This window comes from Thermobia domestica, chromosome 12, assembly GCF_964235325.1.
Source record: "Thermobia domestica chromosome 12, izTheDome1.hap1.1, whole genome shotgun sequence".
NCBI lineage: Eukaryota > Metazoa > Arthropoda > Insecta > Zygentoma > Lepismatidae > Thermobia > Thermobia domestica.
Window position 1 is genome coordinate 204,719,460 of NC_137465.1, and position 26,036 is coordinate 204,745,495.

The 26,036-nt window shown below is 35.8% G+C and overlaps 1 long non-coding RNA gene across 1 annotated transcript in view; it reads left to right on the forward strand.

Annotated features, from left to right (window-relative positions):
* LOC145666960 (uncharacterized) overlaps nt 1-26,036 on the forward strand; it is a 55,491-nt gene that overhangs the window by 19,236 nt on the left and 10,219 nt on the right. Inside the window, exon 5 of the long non-coding RNA XR_014127841.1 lies at nt 13,433-13,478. This is a non-coding gene — a long non-coding RNA (uncharacterized LOC145666960). The remainder of the gene's footprint in view (nt 1-13,432; nt 13,479-26,036) is intronic.

Here is a 26,036-nt window from a genome sequence, read left to right on the forward strand (position 1 = left end):
ACCAGAGGGAAAATTTCACAAGACGTGTGAACTTGCTGCTTTCAATTTCATGCGTGTCATGCATGTATTAGGATTTAACATATTTCTTACCTGACTAAAGTTTCTATCTTCTTTTCAGTTTCAATTATTAGAAATACTTAAAAGGAAACGTATTTCTTTCACTTTAATGTTTGCAATTCCGACATATGTTATCACTGGTTTCGCTTTGCATATAGATTCTTTAGGTACTTAGGCTACTTGTTGTTTAGAAAATAAAATGATGATCACCATGGCAACTAGAAGGATGTGACGTCACACTATATCTAGTCCATTGTGCAACTTTTGTTTTGATTGCTTTAACGGTTTTCAAGATATTTACTTTAAACGTACATAATTCCATGATATAATATTTTGGATATTCAAATTTTGAAGCCCCATAGCTCCTATCCTTCTGGTCCATAGCACCTTAAATTTTGCTCATTTTCATTTCTCATGATGCTCTATCAGATGTGCTATATGGCAGTCAGACTTGAGCAACAACTTGTGGGACCTTCCCGACTGAGAACATGAGTAACTGCAGAAGTTCCCTGTCATCATCCAGTCATTTCAGCATCAGTTCACTGAACTCCAGTCCAGTCTCGTGTCTTGATCTTCTGTCAGTGCATGCACAAATTTAATCTTGTACGGTTTGGCTTTCAAATGTTTATCCATTATCTTTCGCGTTGTTGACTGAGGGATTCCCAACTCCAGCGACCGCCGCAGAATCGATTTTCTTGGACTTCTCTCCAGGCTGTTGGCAACCCTTCGCATCGTGTTTGGGCTCACTGACGTCTGACCCCTTCTTTGCACATCACAAATACTCTCAGTAGCCAGAAACTTACAGTGCCAAATGTTTATACTCCTGACATCAGGAGGTACTTTTTTGTACACTCGTCTGAAGTATAGCTGCACCTTCACACCTGATTTCAGTTCTGCAGACAAACACACATACTGTGCTTTCTCTTGTACCGTCGCCATTTTCAAGACCTTTGTTGTCACCAGTGTTGCTAACATGGGCGTCTCTGGCAAGTTAAAATTCGGGAGGACGGGGACGACTAGAATACTACTAAATTCCAACTAAATTTACGTCAAAATTATCAGTAAATGGTAATTTACTTGAATTATGAGCTAACTGGATCCTCACCTCATACTACCTTTACCAATACAATCCATAGGTTAAATATGACGTATTTCCGCCAATATTTTTTCATTTGTTTCCGATGGGTTCCAAAGTTGTGAGCTGCATGTGAAACTCACTTTCGGTTTGGAACCGAAAATGTGAGTTTTGGATCCTTGCACTTAGGTTTAGTGCAGTAGTGATGAAATCACTTAACTCACCCAATCACCATAATTTTCTTCCATTACTACCACATGCAATATGGTTTTTAGGTACTCCTTCGCCTTGACATGGGAATTATACTCTTAGTACTATCCATTAATTTATTCTTTCTCTACCTTCCTTGTTTTTCTTCTACCATAACTTCTACATATCATTCGGAATATAATTTATTCTCCAGCAGCGGAAGATATTCTTAATATCTTCGTGATTACTTCCATTTATATTATTTTTACTTATTATTCCCAATGAACCTTATTGGTTCATTGTTCCAAAAATTTTACGTCCTTCTTAAAGTATTAATACAAATTTCCAGAACTCAAGTATTTTGTGTTGTCTTCTCGCAATGCAACGTTTCTGCTTCTTAAAATGCAATACTCTTCATCCCAGTCCTTTCTGTAACTCTTCATTCAGTGACTCACAAAATATGCTTTTCATCACAATCTTAATAATTTTTCACAATTTTTCTCCGCCGTTTCTATTTCAAATTGTCATTTTATAACTACGTTAATAATACTACTATGTTGGTATTGTAATAGGCATCTAATCTACTGCCTTGCTCAGATGTCTATCACAACCTCAACCATCTACCCATTACTGCTTTAACCTTTTTCATATTTATTTTCATATCAGATTATTTTCAGAGCCTTTTCTTACGTAATCTGGCATCATGTTAATTTTCGATTCAGATTCTGCTGTAACAATCATTTCATCATTAGTCCTTCTACCTCCTATAGTCAATATGTTTCCAAATCTAACTCTTATTCGATACTCTTCTGCATAATACTCGTAAATGATGTTACTGGGAGATAAAATTTTTATCAAATACCTCTTCCCATTTTGTCATCCTATATCATTTGCAGTATTTAATATTCGAGTCACTTGCTAGAATTCTATGTTCTGTGATATATATCGAGAGACACTGCAGTGGTAAGGATGCGCGTTTTTGTTTTGAGCACAGTGATGGATCTGTGCTTGTATGTAAACTTGTAGGTGAACGGAAAAATTCAGCGTCATATAGGACTCACTCTAGACTTTCTGGTAATTAGTAAGAGAGGAGGCGATAAATAAGCTACATATCCGCTTTTCTTAGGGATAATATCACTAGTATGTTGTACTTTCGTAGTATTGTCAATGCTATCTGTAAAGCTTATCTACACAATTGCCTTTATTAGCACAACGCGCGTTTCCATAATGACAAATGAACCTTTCACCCTTTACGCGGAACATTTCTTCCTTGACCTGCTAGATCTCCGGACCTAAGCCTTATCGGACATTGTGAGACATTGTGGGATGGCACCTGACCTTCAGTCGAGCTCACAATGACCATTTCTTAAACAGAAATACAGCATATGTACGACGCATCTGAGCTGTTCCTTTTTGAACAGTCTGTATAACATGTTCAGGATATCTCATCGATGCCATGTTGGGAACAGTACCATCTACAATCACTTTCTTCTTGTGTACAACTTTGAGACAGTGTTCTTAGCTCATTTGCAGCAATGTAATTCTAGAGTCCTCATACAAAATCTTCACTCTCCGAAGGAAGGCCTATGATGTCACTCTTGATTTGATTACACATTTTGAATATTTCTTTTTCCTTTTCCTGTATTCTTAATGAAGTGGTGTATGTTGGCTACCTTCTCGTTCTTAATTTCACTAAATGATTTTCTGAACTTGTCCCTTAGCATCCCAATTCTTCTGCCATCCTCATTTACTTTGTTTTCCGTTTTAATAACTAAGATATAAAATGTATTCTTGCTATCATCCGGTTACTCAATGTATTCGTTCCATCTTTGTCAAGCTGCAATTGTCTCATTAAAAATTCATTTGTCATAGTTTTCCCTTGCTACCTTCTATTTCCATGATATTTACCTTCATATACATTATTAACGCTTTAATTGGCAAGGATTGATAGCATTAACATTAAAATATTTAGTTTATATTTATGGTTGAACCATGTCTTCCTGATGATAATTTCGTAATTTTTAAAGTATTTTTGTGTTTTGGTTACAAAATACAGGATGTTTATTTCAAAACAACATTGCCATAAAATAGGTCTTATGTGTTGCTACTGAGCAGCATTGTCCTATTATGGTCAAATATCATGAGTATTTTCAGTAATTAGCAGCAGTTTCGTTGAAATATTTTCCCATAGAGCAAGAAACCACAAATAATAATAATAATAATAATAATAATAATAATAATAATAATAATAATAATAATAACAAAAACTTTCACGGAACGTAAGAGATAAAGCTTATATAATACTAAATTTTACTGTCTTCTGTTGATGAAGATTAACAAGCGACCCGCAAATCATGTATATGAATATTCTATGAAAGCAATAATGCCAATTAAATGATCATTGAAGCTATAATTAGTGAGCATAACGCGATAGAATACAATGTTGCTTGTAAGCAACCGTGCCAAATAAGGGTTAAAATTTCTCTACCCTTTTTAATTCCTCTTGTCACTTTTAGTTCTATTGTATATTCCTCTGTCTTCTAGATTTCCTTTTTTAATTTGCAGATCAACTCTCTATACATTTTTTCTCCTTCTCTGTTCTTCATTCGCCACGAAATCCAATCGTTGCTGGTTAAGCAATGACAAAAGTGTATGACTGAGGCCGAGATTGCTTAGGAATGTTCGATAAGGCTGAGGATCTATCGAACTTCGGGAGTGAAAATTTATCGAGTTGTCATCGGTTACTCGAAACCGTTCGAGTATTTGAAATTATCGAAGTTTCGTGTATTATCGAAATTTCGAGTATTATCGAAGTTTCGGGTATTATCGAAAGTTCGAGTACTATCGAAGTTTCGGGTATTATCTAAATTTCGAGTATTATCGAAGTTTCGGGTATTATCCTAATTTTGAGTATTATCGAAGTTTCGACTATTACCAAAAGTAGTGATGGACAGTTCGGTTTCTTCACCTCTCCAATGATTCCTTCTTGCAGCCAAACTAGTCAAACAACTTTTTTCATCTGATAAGTTATTGCAAAGTTGTGTTTGTGAGAAGAAAGGAAAGCGTACAGAAAGGAATTGCTTTTTCGTCCTACACACAAACACACAGGAAATTCAATTTCTTCCTGAATTTTACCTCTTGTTTGTTATTTGCTGACAGCTATTGTATCAGCGTTGCCAGACATACGGTCTTAAACGTACAAATGGGGTAATTTGCTCTCCATACGATATAATATACACCCAACATCTCAATCATATTAATCACGTACGGTGTTGCTAAAATGTTTTAGCAAAATTTTATTTTTAAGCCAAATGTGTTATCTTCTGTCGTATTTGCTTTCTCTTAATGACCACTAGCTCACACATTGCCGCAATCAGATATGATTATGCTTTGGGTGCAAACTTCCCCTTTAGCCTTTCAGTAAAATAAATGTTAGTCAAATCAGTGGTGATTTCAGGGGGTTGTTCAGGAGGAGTATTTCCCCACAAATATATCTCTGATCATGTTCACCGTGGCTTACCAGTATTTTTGCTACTTCCACCCCCCGTGCATTCAAAATCCCCCGGGGTAGGATTATCATAATTTCTGGATATTTTTAAGAATGGTGTGTGTTTATTGAGAAGGTAAGAAAAGTCTAATCTTAAGTTTCAAAAATGCTTATGTTCATTTTCTATACTTAAATAAATTTTTATATTATTGTCTTAATTATTTTCCTGAGTAAAGTATTCTTGCGAAGAACACCTTATCGCTATTGATTTTTTCATAAATATCAGCACAAGACAGAATTGTAAGCCAAGCACTTGACCAAACACAGCGAAATTTCCGAGTCTCCCATTTTCCCTAAAATTTCAGGCATTAGTTAATCCCAGACAGTTTCCAGACCGGGCTTTAATCTAGGACGTATGGTAAGCCTACCCGGGGGAAACCTTGAAATCATCGCTAAGTTTAATGAAGATGAAAAACAGAAATAAATATATTTCCTCGACAGTGAATATACAGTGTAGCATATGTTCCATACAGTCGGTTTGTACATTATGATGAATCCACACACTAGCGGATCCAGAAGCGTCGTTTGGTGGAGGCAGATTGCTTCCTGGACGAATAATGTAGGCTTTAAAAACGTAAGAGGTTTTGCATCAATTCAGAATAACGTGGTGCATTATTTTATACAGAGTATTTCAAAACTACACCGCCAACATTTGGGAGGCGATTCCTGACATAGGGATGCTATATTACCTGATTTTAGCAGATACCACCAGATTTTCAGGTCTTATATTCGTCCCCCGCTTAATCATCTCGTAATCACGAAAAACCACCCGCTTTTTTGGATTGGAGAAAAATCTAAGAGAATTTTGTTGATAAAGTGTTGTTATATTCAACATAAACCGCTACATTTCTGTGTCAATCTCAATCGCGAGTGGACAGATGACAGAAACAAGATAAACGTAGAAACTGTCAAATTATTATTACTGGTTTTGTACAATATGGAAAACGTATCATGCGTAGAATTTTATGATAAGATTTTATGCAATCAAGATTTTTAAAAGAAGGTTAAAGGGAATGAAAAATGTACAAAAAAAAAAAAAATGACATAACCATACACATTTTGGTTCAACCCATGAATACTAATGTATGATCTCATGGGTGCGTATTTATTTGATAACACTCTGTCCAGTTCAACTGAACAAGTCTATGTTGTTACGTAGTCTTTATATATTCAGAAATGATTGCAAATTGAACTACGGTATCCTTAGCATTTTGTTTAGATTATATTCATTATTAGTATTTATTTCTTTTAAAATGCTTGTACTGTATTTCATATATTGTGAAACTGTGGTAATTTCGTATGTTAGTATGATTTCAAGTAGAAATCTTTAAAAATGATTAGAAATTTTATAAGAGACGGACCAAGACTCCTAAATATGTTTTAGCTTTCTTACGATAAAAGTTTAGAAATTATTTTGTATTTCTTAGAGAGAAAACCGTATGAACAACATATGTCATATATAGCTTGCTTTTTCTTTTTTTTTGAAAACAACTTGTCTTACAGATATCCTTATTAGAGATATCTTACTGTAATACTTACTTTACAATTCGAGACTCACAATTTGTTGAACTTAATAAAACATTAAAGGCAAAAACTAAATTTGCTTTACTTTAGTTTTGTTAGAAAAGTACATTGGAAGTGTCACTTAACAAAGAAATCACTAAAAAAAGTTGTCAGAAGGATCGTCAGTATTTGTAATACACAAGTTCACATCAGTCCTTACGATTTAGAATCCCCCGCTTTTCAAATTTCAAAATATGGCAACCCTATCCTGAGACCAAGATAAAACAACCAACCTGGGTGCATAAATGCTTCCTTTTGGAGTTATAGGCTGCCGAAAACATGAATAAATGAACTTTATAGGTCCATAGCTTCAATACTATAGGATCTACCGTAGTGGGGTCAAGATTTTATTTAGGAACTAGTATGTGCCCTATCGAAATATCCAAGTTTCAGAATGATCCAAATATCCCATATGATCTTTTCGCTGACATTTTCACTACAGTAACTTAAACACACTTTCCTGTGCCGCTTCAGCTTGAATTAGCAGTATAACCTTGTTTCCCATAGAAAAATCTGATTACAACCGAAGTGCAATGTAATCGCAATCGGTTTCAAAGACATTGGCTTCTTGTTTCGGAAAAGAAGGAAACAGTAATAAGTAGTCTATTGTATGCAGGACACGACAGGAGAGATAGGGGTCTAATATTTCTTTCAACAACTGTAAAGCAAGTAGTTGCACGACCATCTTCCTTTGCAAGTCTGTTTGCAACAATATACGAAGCAGCTGAGATAACTCTTGACGAAATAATGTTTTTCTTTTTTACCTTAAGAAGTGATCGAAGTTATTTTAATTTGATATGGAAATTGAATCACAGCCATTGAAATGTAAGTCAGAGCATGTATGTTTTTCTCCCCTTTCCCCTTCATCTCTTTTGTCCCTCCCTGGTTCGATCCCCGACCAAGTAAGTTTGTGGTGGACAACATCGTGTCCGTGAGTTTTCTCGGCGTACTCCCGTTTACTCCCACATTCTTATTCCACCAATTATTCCATCATCATTCACTTGTCTTAATCATCCTTCTCCCTTAGCCTAACAGATATAATATAGTAGGTCATTAAACTGGAAGATTTCATTTCATTTTGCTTCAGTCTCTGTTCTGTCATATGTAAAATTCTCCCTTGTGCATAGCACCATGTAGTGTTGCCACGAGACGAGACATTTCTCGTGTTTCGTCTCGTCTCGTCTCGTAAACGAGACAAGACACGAGACGAGACAGAACCTTTTAGGCGAGACACGAGACGAGACAGACTACTTGTCCCGTCTCGAAAACGAGACGAGACACGAGACGGGACGGGACGTCTCGTGAAATGTCTCGTCTCGTCTCGTGTCTCGAAAATGAAAACGCTGGCGGGAATGCCCAAGATTGAAATTGCCAGTGGTCATATAGATTGCAAAAGGAGAAGACATATTTGTGTGAAAACATGTTGAAAAGCCTTCATAGAAAAGTGTCCTCTGTCTATTGAATGCAATAATCATGACACATGAGCTTCCAGGAATATCATCCTTAATGTCTTGTCCCCAATTCCCCTTGCTGTAAACTGAGGAATTCTCATTTTTTCATTTCGGGCTGGAATTATGACAAACAAAATCAAAAACAGGGAAGATTTTTACAAGGTCAAGAAACCGAACTACGACCACCATCTATTCAATTTGAAAACTGGATAAGGTCTACACTCATTACAGGCTGTAGTTGAAAGTTCTGGCTGAGATGGCGGAACAGAAGAGAACAGACTACACTTGTCTTTATTCTCTGGTGGCGGTATTCTTTTTGCTATATGAACCGAAATTAACCGAAAACGGTAATTGAAGTATGTCATCTTGCAACTAAAATTTTGTCTTCTCTTTCTCTCTTTCTCTCTCTCACACACACATACACATAAAAACACACTTTTACCATTTTACCAATCACTCGGTTATTATACAGCAGTCATATTGTAGAATTCACCTCTTTGTTTGGAAGGCGGTCGAAGGATAAAGAAAGCAAAGATATTATCGACGAACCCTTCAAATTGTTTGCTTTCAGCAAATTTATGATACTAAAAATAACACTTTAAGTGAAGAGGTTTTACAGGGGGACCTTCGTTTTGTTACGCGGAAATGTTTGATCTGACCAGAGTGCGAAATTGTCCTTTGCTTCCATGTTGAGAGGAGGGGAATACTTCCCTTTCCTAGTGAATAATATTCATTAGGACCTAAATTATCTTCAGAAATGGTTTCTTACAGAGTGTAAAGAACATTTGGTATAATATTCATGGAACTCCGTTGAAAGCAGAAAATATCATGAGAATGATCAAAATTCGAACATTGAAGAACATAATTAACAGAAAAGAAATAGGATACCCAAACCATAATTTTAAACCTGCTATAAAATGTATATCCTATATTTTTACTAATTCCTTACTCCCATGAAAGTATCCTGGGTAGGATATTCTCTCCAATTCTTTCAGACTGAAATCCTTTTATCCCGTACGATTTCGCCCCCTGACACAATACGAAAAAACAAATGTTGTTAAAATCCATACACATGACCCTTCCGGGACTCAACCCGGGGCCTTCAAGTCGATGGTCTATCGCCGCAGACCATTTGGCTTGGTATGAAGATGTACTTTGTATGATTGCGAATAGATCACGACAATATAAGAAACTTTAATCCAAAATGGCCACCCAAAAATCAACTCCTTTTTTTAGACCACTAGCTAATCTGGATGTACTGTCATGAGTTTGTTACGCAAATGGTGCAACCACCATATAATGGCACACACCTGCGGTTATGGGAACAGATTTGTACCATGGAGGTGAAGACTAGCCCCAAGCATTCTTTGGTCCGACGTATCGTTTAGCTCCCATTACTAGCCTGAGGCACTTTAAGTAGAGCTTACTGTGCAGTAACATATAAAATTTCAATCAAATACTTTCAATTACTCAATAAAATTATTTGGTTTCGAGCTTTTTTTGAAAAAATAATAATAATAATAATTGCAACAAATCTAAACATGCTAAAATGGAAAGTAGTTTTTGGATTGGTATGGAAACCTAAAGGCTGGAATATATGAAATCAAAGTGTACACACACATATCTATCTCTCTATATATCTATATATCTTTCCATCTCTCTCTCTCTCTCTCTCTCTCTCTCTCTCTCTCTCTCTCTCTCTCTCTCTATATATATATATATATATATATATATATATATATATATATATATATATATATATATATATATATATATATATATATATATATATACAGACACTATAAAGCAAGTGGGCTGATAGTATACGATAGTGTCGGGGATGGTGACACCTTTACATCGAACTTTGCTTGTCGTGTAAACATTATTTGACATTAGTGTCTTCATCTTCGACGTACCTATGAGCAATTTACTGTATATTCGTGTATTGAAACTGGTGAAACAAATTTCAATGTTTCAGAATGTAAAAAAAAAAAAAAAAAAAAAAAAAAAGAAGCTAGGGTCGAGAAGCCTCAGACAGCTAACAGCAGAGATATATTATCTTAAAAACTATTTGTCCTTGCCTTGTGAGCTTATTTGAATCTATTTTTAAGACTTTTAGACAACTTTGGCCCACCCCTAATGGATGTTGATGGGAAAATTAGTGGAATGAAGAAAGTGGTAGGATACTAGACAAGTTCGAGAAAACACACACATTCGAAAAATGAAATGAAATCTTTGAGTTTTACGTCCCACGATTATGCCGATTAGGCTAAAGAAGACGGTGATGATGAGTAATGAATGAAATGGTGGTATGAAGAAAGTGGGAGGAAACGGGAGAACCCCGAGAAAACCAACGCAAACGGTGTTTGTCCACAACAAAGATCATTTGGCGGGGGCTGGGATCGAACCCGAGACCCCAAGCACCAGAGGTGAACGCTCTACCACTGACCTACCGCGGCCCCCACAAACATTCGATGTTTGTCCACCACAAAGCTCACATGGCACTAACCGAGATCGAACCGACTACCACATACACCAGAGGTGAAGGCTTCACGGTGTAGCTACCGTGACATTTCTTGTCTTGTGTGTTCTGGGTAATACTTGTAACTTAGTTGTATCTTGATTAGCATGGTGCAGGCTGCTACATTTTACTTTCATTCCCATGGTATGCTGCTATATTTTTACGAGACAAGACGAGACAAACGAGACGAGACGAGACGAGACGGGACAGAACCTCTCGAGACGAGACACGAGACGGGTCGAGCACATTTTTTCGAGACGAGACATGCTTTGCACGAGACGAGACGAGACAGCCTGAAGTCTCGTCTCGTCTCGTCTCGTCTCGTGGCAACACTAGCACCATGCCATGAGGACATAGGGAGTGTGGAGTTAACCCGAGTCAGGTACCATGGGGTCAAATTTGACCCCAGTGTTCTTTCCAGTGCTGTAACTTTTATTTCATTCGAAATAGCTTCTAGCCTTTTTTTGTATTTTCACTTTGGTTTCAGACAGCAATTATGCTTAGTATATACTTATGTTGGGGTTTACCTAATGAAGGGAATTTGTTAGTATAAGTGTGTGGAATCAAAATTGACCCCATGGTACCTGACGTGGGTTAATTCTCCAAATTTTCTTGATCCCATTTGTAGATGAATGTGGTGTTGTCGGCACCACGCTTCGGCCGCATCCCCCTTCCCAGATACGCATTGAATCTGAAGTTGGTAATGTCCCAGAGCCGCACGGCATCTTATGTACAGTCCGCAGAAAAAAAAAACTGCAATATGAGAATATAAGTTGTAAAACTACGCCTAACAGCGCAAGGTATCAACATAACGTCTAAGTGACATGAATCACGCCAGGAGAAAGCTCGGCGTTCTCCTCTGCACACTTATTTTGAAGCAAAATACTTCGTCGTTTCACAATAAACTTACATGCTCTGCGGACTGTACAAAATCAAATATCGTAAAGTAACCAAGAGCAACAGATACCTGACATATGCATTTAGATCAATCGCCTTTAAAATCTGACAATTCATTCGAAAGTTATCGTAGCTTTCACACGCCTTTCACAAGCTCAAAGTAAGAACAAATACTTGAATTCGGGAAAATTCTCCTTGTCGTATGGCAACCCAAATAATAGGTGTCTGGTGCAAACGAGAGCATTTTAAAATGAGTTCTATCAAAATCGGACAATCAACTCGAAAGTTATCGTCGGATGACACATACAAACAGACAAGACATGACGGCCTGTAATAGGGAGCTTCGCATCCAAAATTTTCCAGGTTTGTTTCACGACAATCACAAATACTCGAAAGCATTCGAGCGCCGGATAGTAAATTTCGAAACGGAAATTTGATAAGTCTTCAGCTTTATTGAATATGTTACCTCTACCTATACCAGTAGCTGCTTGTGTCTATACAGAACTTTAAATTAAACCCTCCAAATCATATGTAAAATTATTTTTTTGCCTATCCCGTTATTGGCGTAATCGGCAAAGTGACTATTAGCAGTCTAATGGTGTCTTGGAGTCCAATTCCATTCGGGTGATGCATGTTTTCTCTTCCTCTTTCTCTCTTCTGACAGACTGATTAAACCTTGTACAGATCTGTGGGGAAAAAACTTTTCCTTCACTTCATTGCTAAGGATAGAAGTTTTAAAATGAACACCCTACATATATGTAATACATATTATATACAACTATGATAACCTCGAATACATTGTTTCTTCCGAACACTCCTATAATCCCGGACTTTTCAAAATGTTCAAGAGACTCGACAAATGTGATCATATTGATATATTTCTGTATTTGCTGCTTTCAAACAATTCGAGACTCTCGAACAGTTCGAGTGTCTCGCAATTGTCTAATGTTTCTTACATTTCGAATCCCTCGAATACTTCGAGAGTCTCGAACATTTCGGGAGTCTCGAAAGTTCGATAATTCGATAAAATTAAAATTCTTTATCGATGAAACGGTTTTGAAATTTTATCGAATTGTTATCGATTGCTCGATTATCGGAGCAGCCCTAAGACCACTTTTACTAGCCAAGATATGTAGCTGTATATATGTTTCCTTGAAAGTGCTACACGTCAAATGGACATTTCAATTACACTAATCTAATATTTAACATATATAAATTCATTTGTTTTGCCTCTGTGCTGCTTCCATATAGATCAGCATTGGTCGATTTCATCCACTCAACAAAATATTGGCGGGGCACGTCTCCCCTGTCCCCCCGCCAGAGACGTACGTGGTTGCTAACCTCATCATTGTAATAGTGCTGGCGAATAAAAATTCACAGATCATAATCCAATTTAAAATGTATTTCACTGCAATATCATTATTTAAGAAAAAAGTTATAAGCATTTGTTTTATAGCAAGGACTTCATAACAGCTCTGTATTTCACTTTATAATATATAACTTTTTAATCCTATTACTTTCATTTTGGTAGTTAATCATGAATAGGGTTAGCATAAATAATTCATTAGGTTACTAAACATTGTGTAGTTGGAAGTATAATATCTACAAGGATGGGTGGTACATGAAAAACATGCATCCACAGGTTTACAAATGTTTAAGGCACACTCTACCAACCACACTCTACCACCAACAAGTTTAAGGCACACTCTACAAATGTTCAATGCGTGCGCTGTTAGTGCACGACACACGTCTAAACGATAATTCAGTTCGTTCCAAGCATTCAATAGCATGTTTCCTTCAATATTTGTCATAGCAGCAGTGGCCTGTTAACATATTTTAACACAAAAACTTCTCTCTTGCATTGCTGCTACCTTGTAAACTTCCTTCACGGGCCTGCCATCTAGCATGGGAACGCGCGCCACATAGCGCCACCTAAATTTGTTGAGTGTATCTTTCATGTATAATCCATCTTTGTTGGTCTTTTGCTTCTAAATGCGCAATACTTTGTAATTCGAATAACCATTTATGGTAACCCTGTATTTCTTAACTGTTTAGATTTAATACTTGAAAGATAAAAATTAATTAATTAGATAAACGCTACTGTTATTTTCATGTTATTTTTGTTGTTACAGGTCGTATACCTGAACAAGCAGCCGCACCTCAGAAAAAGAAAGGATGGTAAGTTGACATACTTTTAAGTACTAGTAGACTATTTTACATTCATCTGATGCTAATTTCTATAAGCAGCAGCCATTCATCTTGTGGCCGCATGGAATCAACCATTATTTTGTAATTTAAGTAATTTAGAAATCAACCATTATTTTGTAAGACATTTTTACGACCTTTATACTATTACTGTCGGGAAGTCCACTTATAGAAATATCGCTATCAATCATGTGAAAAATTTCTAGCGATATCATTTATTCATGTTGGGTATAGAATTGGCCTTACTCAAATATCGCCCTAGGCCCAGAGAATAGACGAGATGGCCTTCATGCTATGTGATTTTTCTGGTTTAGAACGTGCTCTATTTTACTGATTTGGAATGATTTAAGTGACAGCAGGCGGAAAAAAAGGAAAATAAGGACAAATTGCCGCCATATCGGTATATATATATATATATATATATATATATATATATATATATATATATATATATATATATATATATATATATATATATATATATATATATATATATATATATATATATATATATATATATATATATGTGTGTGTGTGTGTGTGTGTGTGTGTGTCGTGAAGTTTTTGGAAGGATCAAATTCGCTACTACAAACCTGAAACAGCCTTCTGTGTTGGGGCAACGTTGATTTTGGGAGACGACAGCCATTTTCGTACCGTTGTCCCAACGTGGTTAATGTCTTCTATGCCGTGCATTTTAAAACAATTTGCAAATGTTGGGCCAATGTGGGAGAAAATAGTTGGCCCAACTTATTTCTTGAATGATTAGGTTATTAAATAGTAAATGCTGTTTTTGTTCAAAATTCAAAAACTATAAAACAAAAAATATCAATGCATATTCAGCATTATGTAATATATTTTCAATCTCAAGTAAAAATAAAATAAAGATAAAAAACATAAGACAGAACTTACGAGTTACGACAATGTAACAAGGATAAGCGCTATGAAACTGAGCCAATATTAACCTCCGACACTGAAATGTTTTAATTTCAGAGAAAAGATGGAGCCTTTCTTTCAAGTTGATATCCATACTTTTTTCTAGTTAATATACAAGGAGGCAAATAAAGTACTGGAAACATTGTTCTTGCAAATACATGATACTGAACTACAATGACAGTAAAATTACAGGCCTTCGATATAATCTCCTGCATTGTTGCACGAAAATATATATTGGAGGCAGGGTTACCAACTGTCCCGATTCTGTCGGGACTGTACCGATTTCTGACTGAATTGTCCCGCGTCCGGACCGTACACTCGTCGGGACGCGTATTGTCCCGATTTATTGATTTTCAAAGTTAATTAATATTTTACTGAGTCATTTTTACAAAGGGATTCTTTTACATGTATGTATAGAATCAATTTAACAAAGTTATGTTTTAATTTGACTCATTGAAACAATAGTAGTTCGTGTTTAATTTATAGTTATTCCCAAAGGGAATAGCCAATTAGAAACTTGTTTCGTTGATAGTCTGTTTTAGTCATTCTTTAAAGAAACTCATTTGTTTGTGATAAAAACCAAATATACTATACTGTATAGTTTTCTTTTTAAACGTTGTTTATGTTAAATAAATTACAATTGTTTTGGTTTTAATTTGTTGTATGATTATAGCCAAAGAATAAGACTTGATTTTAGTTGTACTTTTTGTCAGTAATTTCTGAACAATGTTATGCATTTATTTGTGATAAAAATATCTATATAATGTTCTCCTCTAAACTTTGTTTATATCAAATAAATTGCAGTTGTTCTGGTTTGAATTTGTTGCATAAATATATATTGCTTATACCTAGCGATGAGCAGTGGGTGGAAAAATAAAAAAATCAGGTGCCGCATTCATTCAAGTTTGTGTTATTCAGTTGATAATTTACATTGTTTTCAACGACTCGCCTTAAGTATAGTCGTCACCCGGGAGGAGGAGAAAGTAAGCTCCAACACCGATTGTCCCGTCCCAATTTTTTCTTCAGAAAAGTTGGCAACCCTGGTTGGAGGGATAAAAATAAAGATTTTCTTTTGTTGTTTTGGTTTCATTCAGATGGAAAATATTTGAGGAAAAGTTAACAGGAGACGGTGTAAAACGATAGTAAAGACTTGTAGCATGTATGTAACTATCTCACAGCAATCTCTGATGTTTCATCGATTAGAGTAGTTCAGAAGATTTCCTTGAATTATACGTGCTCACGATGTCGAAATAAGAACTTCCTTTGCAATTGCAAAATGTCGCAAAACGTTTTACAAAGGTGGTTAAAGCGGAAAAATGACAATTGTGTTAATTTTAACGAGGAAAATTGTTTAAACAAAGAAACCAAAAAACAATGGAGAAAATTTTAAAGTAGATATTAATTCAGAAAAAAAGACCCCAAAAACGTTTCAGAAAAATGGCTAGAATGAAAAGAACGACAGTAGTGGTGTTACTTTTTTTTTGGCGAAGAAAATGTGCATAAACAGCAATCCAGAAACAACGAAGAAATATCTAAAGCAGCCAGTACTTCAGGCAAAGATTATTATTATTATTATTATTATTATTATTATTATTATTATTATTATTATTATTATTATTATTATTATTATTATTATTATTATTATTATTATTAAAACTAAACATTCTTGCGCAACAAACGCATATATATCCTCAGCGCCGTAACTTAGATCTTTTTCTAGCGGCAAACATTCCAAATATTTGGGACCACTAGAAAAAGTTGCAAAATTCGAAAATAGCCCTCTTCTTTCCATTATTCTCTTACTCTTTGTGGGCCCCTCGCAGCGTGTGAACCTTCCTGTATGGCAAGAACTACGGGGCCGTTAATTACGCCCCTGACCAGTTCCATACATGACAAATTAATTAAGGGGACATGTATATTAACAAAGCTCAAAACCATACGACTAAATATTATTTTTAGAGCCCCTAATAGTGGACATTCTTTACTGAAATGTGCCCATGACTTTTACCGCCCTTTTTTTAAAAAAGAAGTATTTACCTTTTGTGTACTATTTTGTTTATGTAATGTAGTCAACCTGTTTGATGCTTCATTTATAATTTCATTTCGTATTGTATATGGAGTAAGAAAATTTTGTCTAAGTGCCCCCTTCCCCCCATCGAACGGCAGGGAGCTTCCCTGGAGGGCAGTTGTCTCCCTTGCCCACCCACAAGTTACGGCCCTGTATATCCTAATCCTAATTATAACTATATATAAAACTACACGAATTGACATAAAATAACGGGTACTTCCGATTGACGTGGAAAGTTTAAATTTGACATGATTGTAGCTTTTCGGAACTAGCTCACAGAAAAATTGCCAAAAGTTAATATTTTAATTTTAGGGGGTCTAAAGGTGGGATAAAGAAATGTCCTAAGTTATTTAAATGTACCTTTCTTTGAACGTATAATCTTATGTTTTAGCTACTTAGAAGTGAAATAAAAACTTGAAATTCGGTATTTTTGTACGTTTTCCATAGAATTATTTAACAAAATCACTAGAAATAAAATTTCCAACTTCAGAGTAGTCTTATGGGGAACTGAAAAATCTTTCCACGTTATTTACATGGGATTTCTACACCCAAAAATGTTTAGATACTTCGGGCAGGAGTAGAATGATGAAATTTGGCATGATTGTAGCCTTCCGGGACTAACCCACAGGGTAAATACTTTTGCTTTTAATGGGTCTAAAGGGGATGAAACAATTCTCATGTTATTTAAATGGGCGTTATCTTGAAATGCAAAATCTTATATTTTAGATAGTTAAAGTAGAGAAAGAAACACGGTAGTTAAAGTAGGGAAAGAAACTTGAAATTCGGTGGAATTGTGGGTTTAAGAAGTGATTGGCAGTAGCCCGAGCAAACGCGGGGGTTCGGGGGCAAAGCGCCCAGCTGACCAAATTAGGAAATATTAAGAGAAATGCACGAAATTCACTCTTGATGCAAAAGCTGATACGTAAGAGATTCGAGAGCGTAGGCGAACCAACACGGGGGTCTCGGGTCTAGTCTATACTAAAAATTGAAAGTGACTAGTCTATAGCCAAAGGCTAGTCTATACTATAAAATTGAAAGTGACTATGTTTGTGACTTTTAATCCCTTGAACGACCCAACCGATCTCGATCAAATTACTAACATGGATGAGGTTTAGGCGTGGATTGGTTTCTATCTATTTATTTTCTCTGTAGAACTTAAGGGAGGGGGAGAATGGGGGAGACAACATAAAGAGGTTCGGGCCTGGAAGGGTTTTTATTTCACTTTGAGCAGCGTAGGGGAGAGGGAGGAGGGAGAGATATACAAAAATCAATATATATAAAAGTGAAAATGACTATGTTTGTGATTTAATAACTCTGGAATCACCTGACTGATCTCAATCTAATTTTCAACATAGAGAAGGTTCGGGATTGGGAAGTTTGTATATACGTGTGTAAATCACTTTTACGGTAGAACTTAGGGGAGTGAAAGAAGGGTGAGACACATATAAATAAATAAAATTTAATAACTCTTTAACCTCCCAACCGATCTCGATCAAATTTTTAACATAGATGAGGTTCGGGCGGGCGTAGGAAGATTTTTATAATTTTACCTTGACGGTGCAACCTAGGGGTTGAGAGGGGATATATCTAAAATAAAAGTGAAAATAACAGTCTTTTTGACTTCACCACTCTTGAACCAGCCTATCAATCTCGATCACCATAGATGAGGTTTAGACCTGGGATGATTTCTATCGTATCACTTTGACGATGAAACTTAGAGAAGGGGAAGTGGAAGAGACATTTAAAAATGATCGAAAATGACTAATATCAATGTCGAGTCCATAGTTTTCGGGATTGCTGAGTTGAACAGTGAAGCTTCGGATCCCATTTACATATACAAGAAACTCAGCAATTTCAAGGAAGGGAGTGAGAGAAACAAAAATGATTTTTTTAAAAAATGACCAATATTAGTATTAGGATTGCCAAACGTTTCGGTTTCCCGCGACAGTCCCAGTTTTCAATGAAAGAATTAACTGTCCCGAAAAAGGCTTTCGGGACGCCTGTTTGTCCCGGTTTTCGTTCTTCAGATTGAAAAATTTCAACGTGCAAGAACTAATTTCAGCTAAAAACAGAAGGTTTTCGGAAGATTTGTGTAGTCAATTAATTTTACTAAACAAGCAACAAGGAGTTCGAAAATCACATCCATTCTTTCGTTCCATGGATTGCTTAGCTTCTAGAGAGGAGAAAAAGGATTTTTAAAAATATTCAAGAGGGAACATATGTTATGGCAATAATTTCGTGAATATCATTTTCAATAGAAAAGAACGCCTTTTTCCTGGTGACTACGAGTCCGGACTTTGACTACTAGTTACTTTATACTTCAATCGGCAGCGAAGAATTGCTTCATTGCTGGAACTTCAATAAACAGTGGTGATGCTCTCTCAGTCGCTATATGATAACAACATTTAAACTGTCTGTTTCGTCCTGTCTGCCGTCTTCTGAGGTACAATTTTACAACATTAATGACGCCAACTTTAATTTCTTAGGGGGATAAATGAGAGGCAGCTATATTTACATATCAAAAATGATAGAAAGACGTTAAACTCCTATCTAACCAACCTAATTGAAGATATCTTAGTGAACCTATACTTAACTGATTACACCACCACCTATCATAGTTTCGAGAAAATGTTTCAAATAAAATTTACGTATTTTTTCCCTAGAACTCGAATCTTCAATTAAAATGACGGGGTTCCCATATTATTTTCAGTTTCCTTCCGTCTCATCCCTAAGTGGGGAAGCAGAGGCTAATTTTAGCATACGTAAATTTCTCCCTGCAAAATATTTACTTTTTATTTCGTACATGTTTTCGTCCGCTGTTTGTTTCTCAAGGTATTTTGCAGTATGAAGGAAAAAAATCACCCCAATCTAACATTGGTCCCCCAACAACTCAGCTTCTGTATCAGCCTACGGTACCAACTTTCAAGAACTATTGGCTATGAAAGTGGTCCAATATTTAGTGCTTCTTTCAGCGCAAACCAAATCGACCACTGTTTCTATTTGACATTTTAAAGTTGGCCGCCCCCAATAGAGGCATTCCCGAGACACCGCTGTTTTCGAAAATTGCACCGTTTGTTTCATGTTCACTTCCGTACTTCGCTTTAATTTCATTGCTATTCATTTTGAGTTGCAGTATGGGGAAATCCTCGCATTGGAGTATTAATGAGCTCTTATAGCTCCCAAACGATAAGAGATATGACATTTTTTTTTCAAACTTGTTCAAAATTTAGCGATTGTTTCAATGGGGGCAAAGATTTAAAATGTTAACTTATATTCCTGAGACGCCTCTGATGTCAGATGCATCATCATGTGGATATGCAGTTTGGAAAGAAAGCTCCTTCTGAACTTCCGTTACGTTTCACAAAATAATTTTTACCGTAAAACAATCGAAATTAAAATCCTATTTATGTGGTCACATACAGAATAAAATTACAAAAGTTACAACGGGTGAACGGGTGAATTCCAAAAGTGCCTAAGTCAATTTTTGTCAATTTTGAGATATTGCTTCTATTAAGTTCTATTTCAACATCTCCGTATATTGAACAGGGTTTCATACCAAAACTCCATAAATTAAATTAGTTGTGGGCAAAAGAAAACAGCCGCTGTTTTCCAAAATGTCCTTACTCAACAGTATTCTCTAAAGTTATTTCCTGACACATATCTACGAACACTTATAAAACTCTTGCTTCAGATGATAATTTCACCGTTATCTTATGAGAAGTAGGCAATTACATTTTACTTTTATGTAGATTACTTTTCTTTCACAGAAATAGAATGATGGTAACACACACACAAAAAAAATCATCTGAAAAACTTAATTTTTTGACTTAGGCTCTTTTGGAATTGAGCTCTTCAATTATTTCTGGAAATTAATGCTGTCACCCATTTCGAACTCTTAAAAGCACATAGTTTCTAAGGTATTGAAGTCTCATTTTTTATCGATAGTACAAGTAAATAGTTGTAAATTTGTAATAGTTTAAATTTTCATAACTGTTCTCCAAGTGGATTTGTATACAAAAAGATGTAGTTTTGTCAATTTTAACAAAAATAAAACACTTGAGAACAGGTCTTACACATAATGCCGCTTTTGGTTGTTGCAATGGTCTACCCAAGCAACTTCACAAAATTTCAGCGTACCATAACGACAAAAGCTGCTTCTCTTATTTGTAAAAATGAAAGAAGCAAGGAAGGAAAAGCTTGGATAGGTGTGTAGGGGCGCCGAATTCTTCTTCGCTCCGGGTGCCGAAATCTCTAGCTACGGCTGGGGACAGTATAGGTCGTTTCGCTCACTTCCCAAAAAGTAGGATTACAGCTGATGTTTTGAGAGATAAATTTAGGGGTGTGCGACATCAAAGCAGTTGGTTACCCCTAGTTTGTATCAGAGCACAGTGGAGCAGAATCTAGTGCGGAATAAACATATATGTTTAAGTCACAAAAGACGTTCAACCAACTTCAATCCCAACCAATGTAAATAATTCTTAAGTTTCCTAGAAAACATATCCAAGAAAAACAGAATACATGTGGCATTATAAGTTTTCGTTCGTCTTTTAGATCTGAAATATGTAGTGATTTGACGCAATGCTATTTTTAAAATATGCAATTTTATGTTAAATTGGCAATACTGTTAATCCTGTGTTGATGCTGGCAGAATATCCGTAGAAGGGCTGGAGACGGAAAAATGAGTAAATAAGAACTCGATAAAAACTGTACTACACAAGTAATCGGAGTAAATGATAATACATTACTAGGAGATTAATAATATGGATTCTGCATATTCGAACTAATTTGTTTGGAACTTAACGATTATTTTAAACACCAAGACTATATGAAGGGAAGATCTATATTTCAACACGGGATCCACACCTAAAACAAAGCCAGCTTGACTAATTGATATCTCATATTAAGCTGAAGCAGTGAGTGGATCAGACTTTTCAGCTCTTCTCGTAATAAAATCTTTGAATGCCTATGGTTAGACGCTCATATTGCTGGAACGTGATCAATAAAACCCATCCCGACGAGCATAGCTTTTAAATATTATTTGAATCACTGAATATGCGGATAACAGGTCGTAAATGGTATATAGAATCAGTAGTGGAGAGAATTCATAGAGTTTCCGCCAGTTCTATGTATTAGCAGATCAACAACGCATTTCCGAATAGAATCAAATGCTATCTCAGCATAGACAAAAATACTACATGTGGAATAGTCCAATCCACAATAGGAACATGTTAGACCTCAAAAAAGACAAATTGTTGGTGCATGAATGCTCCAACTCGAATCGTTTGGGATATCTTGAAGGAGCATGTGGAGTCATGTTGTGAACTTGGGTTCGAGAGATTGAACCTCAAAGTAGGCAGCTGATGTCATGCTAATGTAGTAGAGACAGGCTATAAACCATTAGCATTGTTTTAAATCACAACATAATATTGATTACTTAAGACTTTCCGTTCGCTCATCTCAAATCGTACATTTGCTCTAATTTTATCTTGAGTTCTCGCGCCACACATAGACTAAAGCCAGTGAATCAAGCAACCACGGGGCTGTAAAGTTAGAAGTGTCGCATGAGAAATTACAAGGGCAAGTTGTGCTATTGACGAATACTACGCATGTAATTTTTGTATTTGAGTAATATCACATTTTACAAAGACTCCTTCAGAGAAGTAATGCTCCTGGAAGTAGGAACTAAATACACGGTTCTGATTGGGTGGCGTTATCCGTTTCTCGCCACGTAGCCAGTGTTGGGTAAGTTACTTGTAAAAATGTAACGCGTTACAAGTTACTTTACTTTCTCTTAAAATGTAACGCGTTACTAACGCGTTACTTGCCCAAAAAAGTAACTGTTACTTTACTTCAAAAGTAACGCGTTACTAACGCGTTACTTTTAGGTCCGAAACTTTGAATGTGTGAAAAAATCTTATTACTTCAATTTTCCGTACTACTATTACTACCGCTATTTATTGTTATTATTATTATTATTATTATTATTATTATTATTATTATTATTATTATTATTATTATTATTATTATTATTATTATTATTATTATTATTGTTATTATTATTATTATTATTATTATTATTATTATTATTATTATTATTATTATTATTATTATTATTATTATTATTGCACGTTCTGAATTGCTTTATGTAAATTTTTACTTGACAGCTATATGAATATTTTCATGTAACATTGACTAAAATGCCATACTGCGTTACTCATAGGGATGGGCTACGGTGATCAGACGTACTGATTTTCGCAGTACAGTACTGTTTTTCAAAGAGCTGTCCTGCGTGTTGCGAAGACGCCTAGAAAATCGATAAATATTATTCTTTTAAATGTTCTGCGAAATGTCCAGAGTTAATTTATTTGCAATATCTTAATGTTTCATTCTTTATTCACAACATTTTGAATCAAATGCACTCTTTTCCTGAATGATGAACCGCTGTGTTTTTTAACACTCCTCAAAAGACTAGGGATGGAGAACAATCAACAAACCATTTTTTTTTTTTTTTTTTTTTTTTTACAATACATTGCTTTTACTGAGAAGGGTTTGTTGAGATATCGTAAGGTAGGAAAAGTTTATTTTTCAACTTATGTTAGTGATGATCAAGTTAAGTACCTGTAGAAGTTCCCTTGTGCCGGTCTAAATTTTCTCTCATTTCTTAAAATATACCACGCTTCGAATTTTTTTTTTTTTTTTTTAGCCCAACACGAAGTTTCACTGTATGTTCATAAAAATAAACCATTTTGTCATTCGTCAAAGCATTTGGAGTTGTGTTGAATTCATGGAATACTTTTGTTAAGTGCTTCTTTTTAAAAAATGTTGATTAACTTAAGGTTAACATTAAATGAAATAAGGATATGCGTATTGCCAACGCAGTAAACTACCATGTACTATTATACTTGTGTCTTACTTTTCGTTTGTTAGAACCTGGTCACTGTAGGATGAGCGAGTTTACTTTGAAACTCGATTCGACTAGAAACAGACACCTTTGAGTTCGACTCGAGAACTCGGCTCGAAAAATTTCCTCCAACTCGACTCGAATTCGGGTCGTGTTTCAAGTGGAATCGAGCCAAATCTGGTGTGTAGTTTCGAGTACTCTCTTCAAGTATCTTGCATAGACAATATAGGTTATCAATGATACTACTACTACTACTACTACAACTATTATTATTATTATTATTATTATTATTATTATTATTATTATTATTATTATTATTATTATTATTATTATTATTATTATTATTATTAATAATAATAATTATAACAACACTGTGTTTAAACATGAAAGGTAGGCGGTTTGTATTTGAATGCTAAAAAGCTATTTGATTGCCAACCTCGGTAGTCGTGAAGTCTAGGAGTCAAGGACATTGTTCACGAGCTTCTGAATTTGGGTTGAGGGTCTAGATTGAGTATTCGGGCTCGAGCCAAACATTGTTAAAAGTTATAGGGCACTGGCCAAATATCTTCAAAACTGCTCGGCCCAGGTTTAGAATTGTCAATGACTTGAGCAGATCAGCTCACAGCTCATTCACTATCGACCCGAACCGAGAAGTGAGCCGAGTCAACAGCTCACCCAACCGAGTCGGCTAGAGCCTTCGGCCCAGATGAGCCGAACCGAGCAAATGGCTCATCCCAACCAAGCCAGCTCGAGCCATCGGCTCAGTTGAGCCAAGCCGAGCTGAGCTTATTATAAAATAATTTCTTGTGGTCTCGATGTTGAGACGAGAATAGATGCGAGCAGTGTTTCCCCTCGTGAGCAACACTAAAAGTATTCCATATTACTGCTTAGCTTACATTTCTCATAGCTTTCGCTTTCCAGTGTAATCAGGCCATGATTTCAAAACGAGTTAAAACCAGCGAACCATTTATCAAACTCAACTCGAGTCGAAACGACGCCAAAAACAGTGAGTCGGCTCGGAATTATACTCGACAATATTACCTTCGACTCAACTCAAAACTCGACTTGAATCTGAGTCGAGTTTTAGCTCGACTCTTGCCCATCAATATGCGTTAGAAAAAATGATTGCTTATTATTCTTTTGCTAAACTAATTATATAATAATAACAATGCTGTTATGTAATATTGAAAATACAGAATATTGAGAAACATTACACTACAACTAATAAAATGAGAACACATTAACTAAAGGTTAATCAAAACTTGCCAGTAATTCTAAAATCGATACATGCTTTTTAAAGCTAGTTGTTTCAAACTCTATAATCCACGGGACTCTAGGATACGCAAACTGATCTGAAAGAACTCCAATATTACAAACTATTTTCTAGTATTAAAGTAAGCCTGCTCATCAGAACACAGTTTATTCATATTAACCCCTTACTCTATATCGTTAAATTATGGCACCCTAGTTGTTGACAAAATTTCCCGCCGGGGCACCACTTTACTTTTAAATTCTGTTCACCATCATCTTCAGCTTTTAAGAAGAAGTATCTTTCAAATGTTAGAACGGTAAAATATGTTCGTTCTCCATCTTTATAAAAACAACAACAATCAAAGTAAAATAGACTATTAGTCCAGGAAATCTAGAGCAATTTTACCCTCAACCTGGGCAAAATTGCAACCTTTAGTTTTACACCTGTATTTTGTTTAGGTACCTCACCTGATGAAAATATCCAAAATCCGACAAAATCGGACCACGGGAACACCCCCAAAAACGGTTTCAAAATGTCCGACCATGTTTTTTTGAAAAAATCGTAGACCTTTACGTTGGCGGCTCTAGTAGCCCTCTTAATTGACACAGAGACATGAATGATACCTCGTTGGAACGCTCATAGACCACAAATTCCAACGAAGTGACTTTTGTACTCATCATGCGCAACCCGTAGAAGAAAAAGAAGAAGAAAGTTGATTTTTGTTTTTAATTGATATTTCTTGGACCCTGGCAACACTGTAAATCCTCATACGCCGGCAGAAAAATTCCCACGCGTAGACCAGACAACAGTAGCAATAATATAAAAAAATGAAGGACGTAGGTTCAACAGTAAGGGAGATAAAAATTCGGAACCGCGGACAAAGAAGGGTCACTGTGCATATTTTTTACTGTGGTCTAACTTCTGTTCCTTAGATCTAGCATCCTCCCTAATTGTCACAGAGACGTGAAGCATACCGCGTTGGAAAGCTTATGGAACCCCCTTGCCAGTGACGTATCGTTTGTGCTCCTTGTGCCCAACCTGTAGAAAAAGAAGAAGAAGAAACCTTGAAAAAATTGGGAAAATCTACACTTTTACCTTTCTTGGGCTCTGGCAACCCTGATAATCGTTCTACGCATGAAAAAATCTTGTTTCTTTCTTTAAATCAAAGGTCGCTTTAATATAAGTACTATACATAAAACAAAAATATTCTTAAGCAAAAGAATGGGAATAACGAAAGACTTTAGGAGGCAAATTACACATCGACATCGTCATTGCCTACGCTAACACTGTCCTCACCATTTTCATTTAAACAGTTAAGACATTTAGTTTCTTGGCATACGCCACAAGCAATAGCAAATAGAAGGTCATACCATAATA